Raw genomic sequence first — 16,743 nt, forward strand, 5'->3', positions numbered from 1 at the left:
TGCATAAATTGTGCTGATCCAACACAGCAAACTTAAGTTGACATGTAAGTGTACTATTTTAAAAGTAGTTGTAACTACTAACAGGGCAGGGGTGGTGGCCAAGTGGTTAGTGCACTTGGTTTCAGTATAAAACGTTCCTGGTTCAAACCTCACCCCTGCCACATTTCTCCATGTAATGTGGAGTTACGTCAGGAAGGGCATCTGGAGTAAAACGTGTGCCAATTCTACATGCAGATCCACTTCAGATTTGCTGTGGCGACCCCAAGTGCAAACAAGGGAGCAGCCAAACTGATTTACTTTTTATTTTTGTTCCATTTACCCTTACAAATCTAGCTGGTCTAAACCATGGTAACTGAGTAACAGTTACGCAAATTAATTATGCTGACAACAAATTTACATTTAGGTCTACATTTACCTTATCAAATCTAGTTGGCCTGAACCATGGTAATTAGGTAACAGTAATGCAAATTCATCATGTTGACCCAAAAATTTACACTTAGGTCACTTAGCAAAACTGTTTCTGGCTAGGATAACGCATTTTACTTGAATGGAAATACTTTACATAATTTTTTTATGTGCACTGAGCAAGTTATTTTTTTGAGTGCACAGATGGATGCAAGCACTCTTGCTATTTACACAACATGGGCATGAAAATAACTGTATTGGTTGGACAATAGCAATAACATTTGCACTGAGCTGTATGATGTAAGATAGAGCCATTCCTTACAATAACATTGTCATTGTCAAGACATGACTGTACACCTACAACAATGTCTATATATAGTTATCACCTATTTTAAATTCTGGAATTATAGATAACACAGAAATCTGTGGGTGAAAGAAGAGTTCTTTTTTGCCACTGCAATACACACTAGGCATGTGGAGAGTACGAGTAAAGCCCAGGTTACACATAGACCGTTTTGTCCGCGGGTAGTACGTAGACCGAAGTTCGCGGTAGTTCCGGCTGTTTTCGCGATGGAAAGGGGCGGAGCATTTCGCCAGTGTTTTGAGCGCCGTACTAGCCGCAAATACGTGGCTAAAATGCTGCTAAATTCGCCGAATAAAGTGGAGTTTTGACGCCGTAGCATCCGGCACACGTCAGGCAACGGGGGTTAATACTCAGTTCTATCCTTTACAATCGCAGGTTAAGACACGCGTGAGAACGGCGGTGTTCTTCTGCCGCCGATAATGCCCTGTGTACCGCTGGATTTATCCAGGCAAATCCTGGGTTACTCCAGGAACTTTTGCTTATAGGCACCGCCCCCAGAGTATAATAGGCTGAAGCAGCTGTCAGTGCAGGGGAAGGGAGTGACAGGGAGCTCATCTCTCAGCCTTTTCTTTTCTCTCCTTTTTCCCCTCCTCAACGTGTTGCTCGTCTGCACCACAGGACTACCCTCTGCTTCTGAACCAGACCTCTTGGTAAGTCCTTGCCGCTGCCAATTTTATTTCAGGAGGTATACTGGAGCTTCTCTGCAAAAATATCTGGAGCTGGCCGCGAGTGAGAGACCTGCATGCAGCGCGCTAGTGTTTTTATACTGACCGCCGCCTATCGGCCGTTTGGAACACCGTTAACCGGGAGGTCGCGTTCTGTCTGAACAGCGTACTGTCCGCTAGCGCCGCCGTTTTGTCTGCATCTGTCACCGGTTAAAACGCCTTTGAGGACGCCGATGTGGGCTCTATTGTCGTTTTCCACGCCGTTGGTTAGGGATACAACACCGGCCGCCAATTACGGCGGTGTGAACTGCAGGACTACAGGAAGGGGTGGGATGACACGGCGATTAAAAAGTATCAAACGCCGTTGTTTGCGCTGTCTCCGTCGTCAGGCCACTTCTCCGGGAGCACTCCCGGAATTATTCGACATGTTGAATAATTTTTTGACGATTCCCGGTGAAGCCGGAACCAAACCACGGCCCCGTGCGCCGGCGTTAACTACGGCGTTTGATCCCTAAAACGGCCCGGAGGGGGCAAAATCTCTGCCGGGATGCATCCGGGAGAGTTTACCGTCTATGTGTAAACGGGGCTTAAGAGTAAGACGAATTGGTATCTAGATACAAACATGCATGATGCGAGTGCATCGATTCATTCAGTGTGCACGGATTCAATTGACAGGTTGAATCGTGTTGCATCACTCGCTGCCTTGCTTGCATCAATTTTTTCTGAGGCACGCTGAATGCACCACAGACAGTTTGGGACACTAGAGCGGCTGTTGTTTTTGAGGTTGTTTATCAAGAAAATGATTATTTCTCTACATTGAGTGCAGAGTGCAACAGGTCTGCTTGAACCTTGAAGCTTGAAGCAAGGAAGCAGCGCTTTGAACTGCTGTTCACTGGTTCTCTGCTTCGCTGGTTTTCAGAAGCGGCAAGTCCAATGGCATGAACACCAGCCAATGCGTAAACTGAAGTTGTCCATCAGACAAAGGAAATAATAATAGCAATAAAAATAGCAATAATAATAATAATAATAATAATATTCCTCTGTTTTGTGGGACTAAGTGCGCAGCTCCAAAAAGCCGCACAGATTGGAAATAATTTCAAAGTGAATCTCTGTTTTAAATCAAATGACACCTCTTTCCAAACGTTATAATACAAACAATAAACTATAACTGACCAAACCTGTTTTTTTTCCTCAAAATGAGACGCCCTCCATTTCTTATGAATTACATCCTGACGTGCAGCACAGCCGGCTGAAGAGCTCAGCTCAGAGTCTATGGGGGTACATTTGTGTCATCAATTGTTAGGGTTAAACCCAAGAGACAGTTTGTTAGGACCCAAAATGCAGAAAGCAAGCCGAAGTACAAAAAATATAATGATTTATTGATATAATGTAAAAGGTATAAGCCGAGAAGCCATGCACTGGAGGAGAGAGAGACTGCTGGAGCAAATGGGAGGCAGGAACATCACACCCAAACACATTTCATCCGGAATCAGCACAGAACAAAGGCAGCATTACAGGACACCCCCTTCAACGGGAGCCCCTGGCCGACTTACCAGGCCAACCCAGATGAGCTCAATAGAAGTCAGAGATGAGGGAGGGGTCCAAAATAAGGCCCAGCGAGACCCAGGAACACTCCTCAGGGCCATACCCCTCCCAGTCCACCAGATACTGGAAGCCACAGCCCCGGCGACGAACGTCGAGGATGTGGCTCACCGTCCAGGCAGGATGGCTATCCACAGTCTGGGGGGTAGGTGGGGGAACGGCCGGAGGGCACAAGGTGCTGGAATAGACTGGTTTCAGATGAGACACATGAAAGACAGGATAAATAATGAGGGTCCAAGGCAATCTGAGCCTAACAGCTACAGGATTGACAATCTTATCCACAACAAATGGACCCAGGTACCGAGGAGCCAGCTTCCTAGCAGCCGCCTTAAGAGGCACATCTTTGGCGGACAACCAGACTTCCTGACCAAGCCGGTATTGGGGGGCCGGGGCACGATGCCGGTCTGCATGGCGAACAGTCCTCTCTGTCGTCCAGAGAAGGGCGGAGGGGGCGGTCCGCCAGACTCGTTGACAATGCTGCAGATGGGCCTGGACTGAAGGCACAGAGAGGTTAAATTCCTGGGCAGGGAACAGAGGCGGTTGGTAACCCACAGAGCACTCAAATCAAATCAAATCAAATCAATTTTATTTATATAGCGCCAAATCACAACAAACAGCTGCCCCAAGGCGCTTTATATTATAAGGCAAGGCCATACAATAATTACAGAAAAACCCCAACGGTCAAAACGACCCCCTGTGAGCAAGCACTTGGCGACAGTGGGAAGGAAAAACTCCCTTTTAACAGGAAGAAACCTCCAGCAGAACCAGGGTCAGGGAGGGGCAGTCTTCTGCTGGGACTGGTTGGGGCTGAGGGAGAGAACCAGGAAAAAGACATGCTGTGGAAGAGAGCAGAGATCAATCACTAATGATTAAATGCAGAGTGGTGCATACAGAGCAAAAAGAGAAAGAAACACTCAGTGCATCATGGGAACCCCCCAGCAGTCTAAGTCTATAGCAGCATAACTAAGGGATGGTTCAGGGTCACCTGATCCAGCCCTAACTATAAGCTTTAGCAAAAAGGAAAGTTTTAAGCCTAATCTTAAAATCTTGTCAAAGGGCGACAAGCCGGTGGCCGAACTCACCTGAGAATTATGAGCATGCTCCACCCATGATAGGTATGCACTCAAAGGGAAGATGGGTGGGAGGATGCAACACAGTGAAGGGCAGCTTCCAATTCCTGGTTGGCCCGCTCCGCCTGCCCGTTGGTCTGGGGATGGAATCCGGACAAGAGACTGACCGAAGCCCCTAAGGCAGCACAGAAGGCCTTCCAGACCTGAAATGTAAACTGGGGCCCTCGGTCAGACACGATGTCCAGGGGAATGCCATGCAGCCGGAATACATGGTGGACCATGAGGTTCGCAGTCTCCATTGCCGAAAGTAACTTGGGCAGGGCCAGAAAGTGTACTGCCTTTGAAAACCGGTGCAGGATGGTGAGGATGACTGTGTTTCCGCTTGAGGGAGTCAATCCAGTGACGAAATCCAGGCAGATGTGGGACCGTGGTCAGCCAGGAGTAGGAAGCGGATGAAGAAGACCAGGTGGCTGTTGGTGATATGATTTATTTCAGGCGCAGATGGTACAGGCACTGACAAACTCACGGGTGTCTGCCTGGAGAGAGGGCCACCAGAAATGCTACTGAGCAAGGTGTATGGTTCTATGAATGCCGGGATGACAGGAGAATTTGGAGGAATGAACAAACTGTAGGACGTCAGATCTGGCTGAGGGGGGCACAAAAAGGCGGCTGGGAGGTCCCCCTCCAGGATTGGGATGAGTTCTTTGGGCCTCCTGGATGACTCGCTCAATGTCCCAGGTGGGGGCGCCTACAATCATGTGGCTGGGAAGGATGCAGTCCGGTGTAGGGGAGTAGTCCTCAGGAGCAAACTGGCGAGACAAGGCATCGGGTTTAACGTTCTTGGAACCAGGTCTGTAGGTGAGAGTGAAGTTGAATCGGCCAAAAAAATAAAGACCACCTGGCCTGTCTGGAATTAAGTCTCTTAGCATTTTGAATGTAAGCCAGGTTTTTATGAACAGTCCAAACAACATAAGGAATTGACGTACCTTCCAGCCAATGTCTCCACTCCTCCAGCGCCTCCTTCACGGCCAAGAGTTCCCGGTCACCATCATCGTATTTGCACTCAGCGGGAGAGAGCCGTCGTGAAAAAAATGCCCAAGGGTGCAATAGGCTGTCACCCTCAGTCCGCTGGGAGAGAATGGCCCCGATGTCGGAGGCGTCGAACTCCACGATGAACTGGCGGTCCGGATCAGATTGGATAAGGACAGAAGTGGTGGTAAAGCTATGTTTAAGGGACTGAAAAGCTCGTTCGGCTTCAGGGGACCAATGAAAACCGTACTTGGAAGAAGTGAGTTTATGGAGAGGAGCAGCTACTAGACTAAAGTTACGGATGAAACAACAGTAAAAATAGGCAAATCCTAGGAACTGTTGAATTTGTTTGCGACTGGAGGGAGGTGGCCACTTCACCACGGCAGAGACTTTGGCTGGATCTGGTCTAATCTGGTTGTGCTGAAATACGAATCATAGAAAGGACACGGAAGTTTGATGGAAGGCACATTTTTCGGCTTTGACGAAGAGGCTATTCTATGGGAGACGTCTTAACACTAGACGGACATGTTGAATGTGTTCTGGCAGGTTCTTAGAAAAGATGAGAATGTCATCCAAGTAGACAAAAATGAAACGATTGAGAAAATCACAGAGGACATCGTTAACAAAAGCTTGAAAGACCACGGGAGCATTAGTGAAACCGAAGGGCATAACAAGATATTCAAAATGCCCCAAGGGCGTGTTAAATGCAGTCTTCCACTCATCTCCCTCTTTGATACGGACTAGGTGGTAAGCATTTCTGAGATCAAGTTTGGAAAAAATAGCCACTCCCTGCAGGGAGTCAAAGGTGGAGTCTAATAGAGGCAAAGGCTACCGGTTTCGAACAGTTATGGCGTTTAACCCACGGAAATCAATGCAGGGACGGAGGGTCCCGTCCTTCTTCCCCACAAAAAAGAAGCCTGCCACTAAGGGTGAGGAGGAGGGACAAATAAGACCTGCTGCCAGGGAGTCTAGAATATACTGCTCCATCGATTCCCTCTCCGGACGCGACAGATTGTACAGGCGGCTGGAAGGAAGCTCCGCGCCTGGAAGCAAATCGATAGAGCAGTCATACGGTCGATGAGGAGGCAATGATTGCGCTCTTACTAAAGGCTTCTTGAAGGTCGTGGTACTCCTTAGGAACTAAAGAGAGGTCTACTGGGGAAATGACAGACTCCCTGGAACTCTGGGTGGGCGGAACAGACGGATGGAGACAACGGAGGTGACATGCTTCACTCCACCAGGAAATGGACATGGTTGGCCAATCAACATCTGGATTGTGTAAGATTAACCAGGGGTGCCCTAAAACCATCGGTGGGGAGGATGTGTAAACAAAAAATTGAATAGACTCATGACGATTACCAGACATTACAATGAGACAGGAACAGTCTGACGAGTTATAGTGGGGAGAGGAGTGCCATTAAGTGCCGAAACCTGGATTGGAGAGGATAATTCGATCACAGGAATGTGGGCTTGGTCAATCACGCTAGGATCTAAGAAACTGGCGTCTGCCCAGAGTCTAAAAGGGCCTGGAGTCTAAATGACTATTGGAAAAAAAAAGTGTGACCAGGATTTGGGTACGTGAAGTGTTATCCACTGAATAACGAGTGCGGCTCATCAATAGCCCGGGGTCTATTGGTCTCTTTTGTCCGAACCGGGCATTCACAAATATGTCCCCAGGCACTGCAATACAGGCACTCCCCGGCTGGCAAACGCTGTCTACGCTCTTCTGGTGTTAATCGAGCCCTACCGTGCTGCATGGGCTCCTCGGTAGGGGTTGCTGTGAGCGTGGGGAGTGCATTCCTGGTGGAACGCGAGGAAGAAGGAATAGGGTCCGCCTGCGGAGGGATCTGAGGGGAAGATACACGCACCACCCTTCGGCTTCTCTCCCACCGTCTTTCCCTCAAACGATTATCGATCTTAATGGTTAAAGAAATTAGGTCGTCGAGGGAAGAGGGAAGGTCACAGACCGCCAGCTCGTCTTTAAGCGTCTCAGATAAGCCGCCACACTATGGTTCTCCTGCCTGAGGATCAACAATCGCTGGGAGGTCGCTTGCCCCCACACCAGGTGATCGAAAACCGTCCAGAACTCCTGCTTAAACTGGCTAAAAGATGCTAACACCGGTGACTGGTGCTCCCATAATGCGCTTGCCCACTTCAGGGCCTCCCCCGAAGCAGGCTAACCAGGTAAGCTATCTTATCCTTATCAGTGGTGTACATGGATGGTCTTTGTGAAAAAACAAGCGAACACTGAAGCAGGAATGAAGCACATTTATCTACCGAACCAGTGTAAGGGTTGGGGTGACAGAGAAAAATTTCTTGACGTTGAGGTGCTAATGCTACTGTGGAGGCGCTCGCAATGGCAGGCTCGGTTGACGGCGCTGATGCTGGGGCAGCTAAAGCTAAGCTATCTGTTATGCACTGAGAGAGTACAGAAATGCTGGTGCATAACTGAGATACCTGTGATTCCCGAGATTGCTGCTGATAAGATAAGGCGGACAGAAGTTGTTGTTGTTGATCGAGTAACCGTCCCTGCGAGCTGAGGGCCAGGGGAAGTTGCTCTGCTTCCACTGAGTCCATTTGGTGACCGGAAACTCCTGTTAGGGTCAAACCTAAGAGAGAGTTTGTTAGGACCCAAAATGCAGAAAGCAAGCCAAAGTACAAAAAATATAATGACTTATTGATATAATGTAAATGGTATAAGCGGAGAACCCAAGCACTGGAGGAGGGAGAGACCGGTGGAGCAAATGGGAGGCAGGAACATCACACCCAAACACAGTTCGTCCGGAATCAGCACAGAACAGGACCAGGTGGCAGAATAGAACTGACCAAACCAGGAGCACTGAGGACGCAAGTAACACAGAGTTAGTTTACACCGTTGAAACATGGAACAGAAAGTGCTACAGAGACGAGGCTGAGGAAACCTGTAGGCAACTGAGTTTCCGGCGTCTGAGAGCGTGAAGAGATGAGGTATTTGTACAGGTGATTGATGAGTGTGAGCAGGTAAATCCAATCAGTTCCGCAGGTGGCTCCACAAGACACAGGAAGGGAGGGGGAGTGAGGCAAACCCAGCAGCAACATGCAGCAAACAAAGGCAGCATAACAATTAATATCTGAAAGGAAATGCTTCTGACAAAAACAACAGATTTTGCTTTAGGGCTGCAGCTATCGATTATTTTAGTAATCGAGTATTCTATCGATTATTCTGGCGATTAATTGAGTAATCGGATAAAAAGTACTTTTGCATTTTTAAACAACATCAATAGTCCAGGCCTCTCCCTAAGCAATGGCACAATGTCACTGCGCCAAAGCATTGGCATTTTGCTGAAATGGCGATGGGATGTGGCTTTCTGTTTTGTTTTTAAAAATTTAACCATTTTGAAGTTTTTTTTTTTAAATAAAGGTTGACGGACTGGGTCCCTGTGTGACTTTTTTATCCCTCTTTCTCTGCAATTCAGCAGATGCATTTCAGCTGGAGGTTGAACATGCAAGCCTCGCAGTCAGTTTTTTTAATTATTATTTATTTAAGTTTCCGTGTTTGTGAAGTGTTGCGTGTTGCCCAAAAAAGCAAAAATTAAAAAGTCAAACACTCAGTGTGAGTCTGAGGGAAACACAGAAAAAAGAGTGGCCGGGGACAGAGCTGTGACTCGCCTGGTCTGACAGCCCCTCACACTGGGCAGAGAGAGACAGCAGCCGGCCACCGGTCCCCACGTAGAGCAGACCGTGTGTTTTTTAAAAATAGACAAACACACTACTTCACTTTAAATGGACAGTAATTCTATTTCAGATGATCAGCATGGGCCATCTTTCTCTTAAAAGGCTTTATTTTACTCTATGTGTCACATTAGAAAGCGGTAGCTATCATTGCTAATTTGATTAGCTGTTATGCTCCAGTCTTCTTCTGTTTTTTTTTCTGCGGACGTTGCAGCGACAGACACAGGCCTGGCATATGTACTACAACATTAAACAAAGCTTCGAGGCACAGAATTTGCCTCAAACATTTTTTGCAATCGAATTATTCGAGTTACTCGGCTAATCGTTTCAGCCCTATTTTGCTTATTTCTATTTATGTCCAGAGATCAAAGATCCAGTGAACATGTACAGACTTTATTGATTTTAATTTATGTCCAGAGATCTAGGATCCAGTGACCAATTTCATATTTACTTTAAGACTCAATAAAATGCTGTTGACATAGAAAACCTGTAAAGCCTATTTTTAGTACACAGAAAATTCACAAGTGGTATTGATAAGGGAAACATGAGTCGTGTGTGAACAATAACAAGATGATTATGGGGGTGGCTGTTACTATCACCTAATGCTAACACAGGAAGGTGCTGTGTCATGTAACAGCCACTGCCACCAATCAAAGGAATTCTGTCAAGATACATGAGAAATGATGTCATATCTGAAGAGCCACCGCCATATAAAAGGGCTAAGGAATTTATATCAGAAATGACACTGCATTGCATAAAGCTGGAAGGGTACTCAGAAACCACTATAAATGCCCAACCTCACAATGTTAAAGTTAACAATTGATCTTTGAATAAATTATTCCATCTCCAAAAAACACCCAATCCATACAGAGATCCTCATCAACCTTTAAATTTCATGGGTTCTTCTGGTCAATAAAATCAATCATTCCATAAGGTTTTGTTGGTTGGAACTTATGCTGTTTGCAGGAAATAGCAATATCGGAGAAATCCATTCCATTATTTCACACAACGCATCCAGGCGAATCCATGTGATCAAGAAAATACGCTCCCTTAAACTCAAAGTTCACTGATTTCTTTAATAACGAAATCTGCTTAGCACAATTGATTGCTAAAGGGCAATTCTACAGTAACATAATTAGAATAACAGCAAAATGTAGCAATATTTTAACTTACCATTAAAAATTTCCAGTGATTGTACTAACTTTATCATAAAAGTACCCTAAAAAGCAACTCGGAAATGGCAAAACCCAAAGGTTTTCAGTTTAATCTTCTAAAGGTGTATAGGGTGGATTACATAAGAGCTAAAGTTAGCCAATATCTTGGAGTGAGAACTTTAACTAGTCACTGGTGTTTCAGGCTCTAGGATAAGTGGCACTCAACCCCTTCAGGCAGGGCATCAATTCTGAAACAGTATGCATTTTAATGTTTGAGGCTGGCACAAGGATGGAGTGGACAGTCATGGGCAACTGGGCAGTGTGTAGGTTTTTGTAAGTGTGAGTGAGACAGAGGGAAAAAGACTGTACTTGCACAGGACAGGTTATGGTTGCTATTCACAGCCCTAGACCCCTTTTTTTCCTCACTACGTGGCAGAGCTAGAAGATTGCCAAGGCAGCCAGTCTGTGTCCTAAAGGAATGTAGACACTGTCGCTTTCAGTGTCTCCAGAGAAAGAGACGAGAAGAGTTATACTATGTGAATGAGAAAGAAAAAGACAGAGCGAAAGTTTATTGTCTACCTTGCAGGAGCAAATACGACACACTCTCTCAATAAAGTTTCATTAATACCTTTCAACACAATCCCATTGTACATTGGGAGGCACTGATATTACTATATATATATATATATATATATATATATATATATATATATATATATACACACACACTGATAGCAACTGTAAAAGGCATGCTTTCAGATCTGAGCCAATCAGACATGATACTTGTAAAATACTACTGTTAATTTGAATATCAGATACTGCCAACATTAATGGACTCAGCCATCAGAAATGTACCTGCATGTGGTTAAAGTGTCAGACTTTTATAGACAATCAGTTATCTCTGCATAACATTCATGTCTCTGGGTACTCAGCCTTTGAGACCCGGGAAGTACTTATGGAGTCATGAGGGACTTGGACAAAAATAGTTGGCAATTCTAATACCTTTTCAGAAAAATTTCAGTTCAAAGTCTTTCAGGTCTTGGTTCTTCCTGTCCTACTGCATGGTTGTGAGACCTGGACGCTAACCAGGCATGTTTCGCTCAAGGGGATGACTACATGTCACCAGTGGTAGGCACAGTTCCGATAATCCGATAACAGATAATTATTGAAGATAACATTTTCATTATTTTCATTTTCAATTCTACAGCTAGCCAGGCCCCTGTAGTCGGTGCGGACCAAGGTAGCTTAGCCGCCGTTAGTTCCCCCCTGGCAGACCCCGTGCAGTCGGGAAGGCAGGCTGACTGGGTGACTGTGAGGAGGAAGCGTAGCCCTAAACAGAAGCCCCGTGTACACCGTCAACCCGTTCACATCTCTAACCGTTTTTCCCCACTCGACGATACACTCGCCGAGGATCAAACTCTGGTTATTGGCGACTCTGTTTTGAGAAATGTGAAGTTAGCGACACCAGCAACCATTGTCAATTGTCTTCCGGGGGCCAGAGCAGGCGACATCGAAGGACATTTGAAATTGCTGGCTAAGGCTAAGCGTAAATTTGGTAAGATTGTAATTCACGTCGGCAGTAATGACACTCGGTTACGCCAATCGGAGGTCACTAAAATTAACATTGAATCGGTGTGTAACTTTGCAAAAACAATGTCGGACTCTGTTGTTTTCTCTGGGCCCCTCCCCAATCAGACCGGGAGTGACATGTTTAGCCGCATGTTCTCCTTGAATTGCTGGCTGTCTGAGTGGTGTCCAAAAAATGAGGTGGGCTTCATTGATAATTGGCAAAGCTTCTGGGGAAAACCTGGTCTTGTTAGGAGAGACGGCATCCATCCCACTTTAGAGGGAGCAGCTCTCATTTCTAGAAATCTGGCCAATTTTTTGGGATCCTCCAAACTGTGACTGTCTAGCGTTGGGACCAGGAGGCAGAGTTGTGGTCTTACACACCTCTCTGCAGCTTCTCTCCCCCTGCCATCCCCTCATTACCCCATCCCCGTAGAGACGGTGCCTGCTCCCAGACCACCAATAACCAGCAAAAATCTATTTAAGCATAAAAATTCAAAAAGAAAAAATAATATAGCACCTTCAATTGCACCACAGACTAAAACAGTTAAATGTGGTCTATTAAACATTAGGTCTCTTTCTTCTAAGTCCCTGTTGGTAAATGATATAATAATTGATCAACGTATTGATTTATTCTGCCTAACAGAAACTTGGTTACAGCAGGATGAATATGTTAGTTTAAATGAGTCAACACCCCCGAGTCACACTAACTGTCAGAATGCTCGTAGCACGGGCCGGGGCGGAGGATTAGCAGCAATCTTCCATTCCAGCTTATTAATTAATCAAAAACCTAGACAGAGCTTTAATTCATTTGAAAGCTTGTCTCTTAGTCTTGTCCATCCAAATTGGAAGTCCCAAAAACCAGTTTTATTTGTTATTATCTATCGTCCACCTGGTCGTTACTGTGAGTTTCTCTGTGAATTTTCAGACCTTTTGTCTGACTTAGTGCTTAGCTCAGATAAGATAATTATAGTGGGCGATTTTAACATCCACACAGATGCTGAGAATGACAGCCTCAACACTTCATTTAATCTATTATTAGACTCTATCGGCTTTGCTCAAAAGTAAATGAGTCCACCCACCACTTTAATCATATTTTAGATCTTGTTCTGACTTATGGTATGGAAATAGAAGACTTAACAGTATTCCCTGAAAACTCCCTTTTGTCTGATCATTTTTTAATAACATTTACATTTACCCTGATGGACTACCCTGCAGTGGGGAATAAGTTTCATTACACTAGAAGTCTTTCAGAAAGCGCTGTAACTAGGTTTAAGGATATGATTCCTTCTTTATGTTCTCTAATGTCATATACCAACACAGAGCAGAGTAGCTACCTAAACTCTGTAAGGGAGTTAGAGTATCTTGTCAATAGTTTTACATCCTCATTGAAGACAACTTTGGATGCTGTAGCTCCTCTGAAAAAGAGAGCTTTAAATCAGAAGTGTCTGACTCCGTGGTATAACTCACAAACTCGTAGCTTAAAGCAGATAACCCGTAAGTTGGAGAGGAAATGGCGTCTCACTAATTTAGAAGATCTTCACTTAGCCTGGAAAAAGAGTTTGTTGCTCTATAAGAAAGCCCTTCGTGAAGCTAGGACATCTTTCTACTCATCACTAATTGAAGAAAATAAGAACAACCCCAGGTTTCTTTTCAGCACTGTAGCCAGGCTGACAAAGAGTCAGAGCTCTATTGAGCTGAGTATTCCATTAACTTTAACTAGTAATGACTTCATGACTTTCTTTGCTAACAAAATTTTGACTATTAGAGAAAAAATTACTCATAACCATCCCAAAGATGTATCGTTATCTTTGGCTGCTTTCAGTGATGCCGGTATTTGGTTAGACTCTTTCTCTCCGATTGTTCTGTCTGAGTTATTTTCATTAGTTACTTCATCCAAACCATCAACATGCTTATTAGACCCCATTCCTGCCAGGCTGCTCAAGGAAGTCCTACCATTATTTAATGCTTCAATCTTAAATATGATCAATCTATCTTTGTTAGTTGGTTATGTACCACAGGCCTTTAAGGTGGCAGTAATTAAACCATTACTTAAAAAGCCATCACTTGACCCAGCTATCTTAGCTAATTATAGGCCAATCTCCAACCTTCCTTTTCTCTCAAAGATTCTTGAGAGGGTAGTTGTAAAACAGCTAACTGATCACCTGCAGAGGAATGGTCTATTTGAAGAGTTTCAGTCAGGTTTTAGAATTCATCATAGTACAGAAACAGCATTAGTGAAGGTTACAAATGATCTTCTTATGGCTTCGGACAGTGGACTTATCTCTGTGCTTGTTCTGTTGGACCTCAGTGCTGCTTTTGATACTGTTGACCATAAAATTTTATTACAGAGATTAGAGCATGTCATAGGTATTAAAGGCATTGCGCTGCGGTGGTTTGAATCATATTTGTCTAATAGATTACAGTTTGTTCATGTAAATGGGGAATCTTCTTCACAGACTAAAGTTAATTATGGAGTTCCACAAGGTTCTGTGCTAGGAACAATTTATTCACTTTATACATGCTTCCCTTGGGCAGTATTATTAGACGGTATTGCTTAAATTTTCATTGTTACGCAGATGATACCCAGCTTTATCTATCCATGAAGCCAGAGGATACGCACCAATTAGCTAAACTGCAGGATTGTCTTACAGACATAAAGACATGGATGACCTCTAATTTCCTGCTTTTAAACTCAGATAAAACTGAAGTTATTGTACTTGGCCCCACAAATCTTAGAAGCATGGTGTCTAACCAGATCGTTACTCTGGATGGCATTTCCCTGATCTCTAGTAATACTGTGAGAAATCTTGGAGTTATTTTTGATCAGGATATGTCATTCAAAGCGCATATTAAACAAATATGTAGGACTGCCTTTTTGCATTTACGCAATATCTCTAAAATCAGAAAGGTCTTGTCTCAGAGTGATGCTGAAAAACTAATTCATGCATTTGTTTCCTCTAGGCTGGACTATTGTAATTCATTATTATCAGGTTGTCCTAAAAGTTCCCTAAAAAGCCTTCAGTTGGTTCAGAATGCTGCAGCTAGAGTACTGACGGGGACTAGCAGGAGAGAGCATATCTCACCCGTGTTGGCCTCCCTTCATTGGCTTCCTGTTAATGCTAGAATAGAATTTAAAATTCTTCTTCTTACTTATAAGGTTTTGAATAATCAGGTCCCATCTTATCTTAGGGACCTCATAGTACCATATTACCCCATTAGAGCGCTTCGCTCTCAGACTGCGGGCTTACTTGTAGTTCCTAGGGTTTGTAAGAGTAGAATGGGAGGCAGAGCCTTCAGCTTTCAGGCTCCTCTCCTGTGGAACCAGCTCCCAATTCAGATCAGGGAGACAGATACCCTCTCTACTTTTAAGATTAGGCTTAAAACTTTCCTTTTCGCTAAGGCTTATAGTTAGGGCTGGATCGGGTGACCCTGGACCATCCCTTGGTTATGTTGCTTTAGACGTAGACTGTGTTTCATAATTATTGTATGGCCTTGCCTTGCAATGTGGAGCGCCTTGGGGCAACTGTTTGTTGTGATTTGGCGCTATACAAGAAAAAAGTTGATTGATTGATTATCCGATTATCTTTTAAGATAACTTTAAAGACCATCATCGGACTAATTATCTTCCGATGAGACAACTTTTAAACCGATAAACAAAGCTGAACAACAACAAGCATTTTTAAAATTAGTTCAGCACCCACCTGTTAAAAGTTTTATACCCGGTGCACAGTTATAACCTTTGCAAACAGAAGAGAACTGCTTGTATAAAAAGGATCTCAATCCTCTGCAGACAAAAGAAAAACAGCCCCAAAAAGAAAAAAAAAAACATTTCCTTTAATACCATACTGATATACTGGCAATATGACCCAAGTCATCCAGAAGCATACATCTTTAACTTATGGTTCAAATTTTAACCAAACTAATTTTGGACAAGTTATTTAAAATTACTGTCATGTCTGAAGTTGTATAAAGTAAAAATATCAGATATATGTTTTAGTTTTAAAGTAATGTGTTAATTTTTAAGGTTTTGTGAGCACATGCTCTGCCCCGCAGTGCATTATGGGTAGGATGATGTAATCTCAGTACGTCACGACAGAACAAATGCATTTCAGACACTCTGTTCAGGCTCCAAGGACAACAGCATTAAACTCTAGTGCCTAAAACTCTCTTGTATATATTCTCTGCGTTTATAGACATTGATTTTTTAATTGCGTTTGTTAAATTCCACACATTTTAAATGTGAACAGACAGGGATTATCTAGAATTTGTTTTGAAAGCCTCTACTGCCATCTAGCATCTACTGGCCAGTAGTGTTCATGGCAGTGTCTGGGAACCAGTAGATGGCAGTGTTCTATTTATTTTGACCCCGGTTATGTCATATATAAGACTTGTTCTTCTCTCTACTCCTTTTCATTCTGGTGATTGTGATGCTTTATTTCTGTTTTTTCTGTTTTTTTCTTTTAAATGAATGAAATAAATATTAAAGAAAGAAAGAAAGATGATTGTCAAATCAAATTTTTACAGTAACAGAGGAAGTACCAGGACACTAAAGACTTGGATTTCTGTTCTTCTGCAAATGTATTGGACAGACAAGGGTAGCCCTTGTCTGTCCATTGACCTCATGACTTCATAAGCTCTTCTTAGGAGCCTCTCAATTACTAAGGCCGAGGACCCAGAGACATGAATGTCTCTAAAAATTTGACTTATACCACACACAGATATGTACACTTGTGATGGCCAAGTTCAGGAAATCATTGAAAGCCTGGATTGTAGCCTAGTCCAGGATAATCACAAACCAAGACACCCCAATTCCTCAATCAGTTTCTCAAGTGCTGCAATCACAGCATCCACTGATTCTGCGAAGATCACAGTATCTAGTAAACCTTTCCTCACCAACAAAGACACATAAGCTGCTGGATTCCACAACCGTATCAGAAAACCACAAAGAAATCAATAATGTCTGCCAAATTCTTGCTTTTTTTCTCACAGACAAAGAAAAATTAAAAGAAACTCCTGAAAAGTCCATTACTGCTTCATTATTCATGCCCATAATGAGGCATGTAAACTTCTGACTACAACAGCATTCTGTACAAAGTCAGTGGTTTTAGACTTAAAAATACCATTCATTGTACATTAGATTTGGGTTTTTGCCTCACTGTTTCCTTTACTACTGC

The 16,743-nt window shown here is 43.8% G+C and overlaps 1 protein-coding gene and 1 long non-coding RNA gene across 2 annotated transcripts in view; both read right to left on the reverse strand.

Annotated features, from left to right (window-relative positions):
• commd10 (COMM domain containing 10) overlaps positions 1–16,743 on the reverse strand; it is a 203,461-nt gene that overhangs the window by 148,662 nt on the left and 38,056 nt on the right. The window lies entirely within an intron of this gene.
• On the reverse strand, positions 3,037–5,677 carry LOC117510778. The gene is made up of 4 exons (XR_004560812.1): positions 5,093–5,677; positions 4,119–4,915; positions 3,338–3,530; positions 3,037–3,224 (listed from the first exon to the last, which is right to left on the reverse strand). It is a non-coding gene; the product is annotated as an uncharacterized LOC117510778 (long non-coding RNA).

The sequence above is a fragment of the Thalassophryne amazonica genome, chromosome 5, assembly GCF_902500255.1.
Source record: "Thalassophryne amazonica chromosome 5, fThaAma1.1, whole genome shotgun sequence".
Classification (NCBI taxonomy): Eukaryota; Metazoa; Chordata; class Actinopteri; order Batrachoidiformes; family Batrachoididae; genus Thalassophryne; species Thalassophryne amazonica.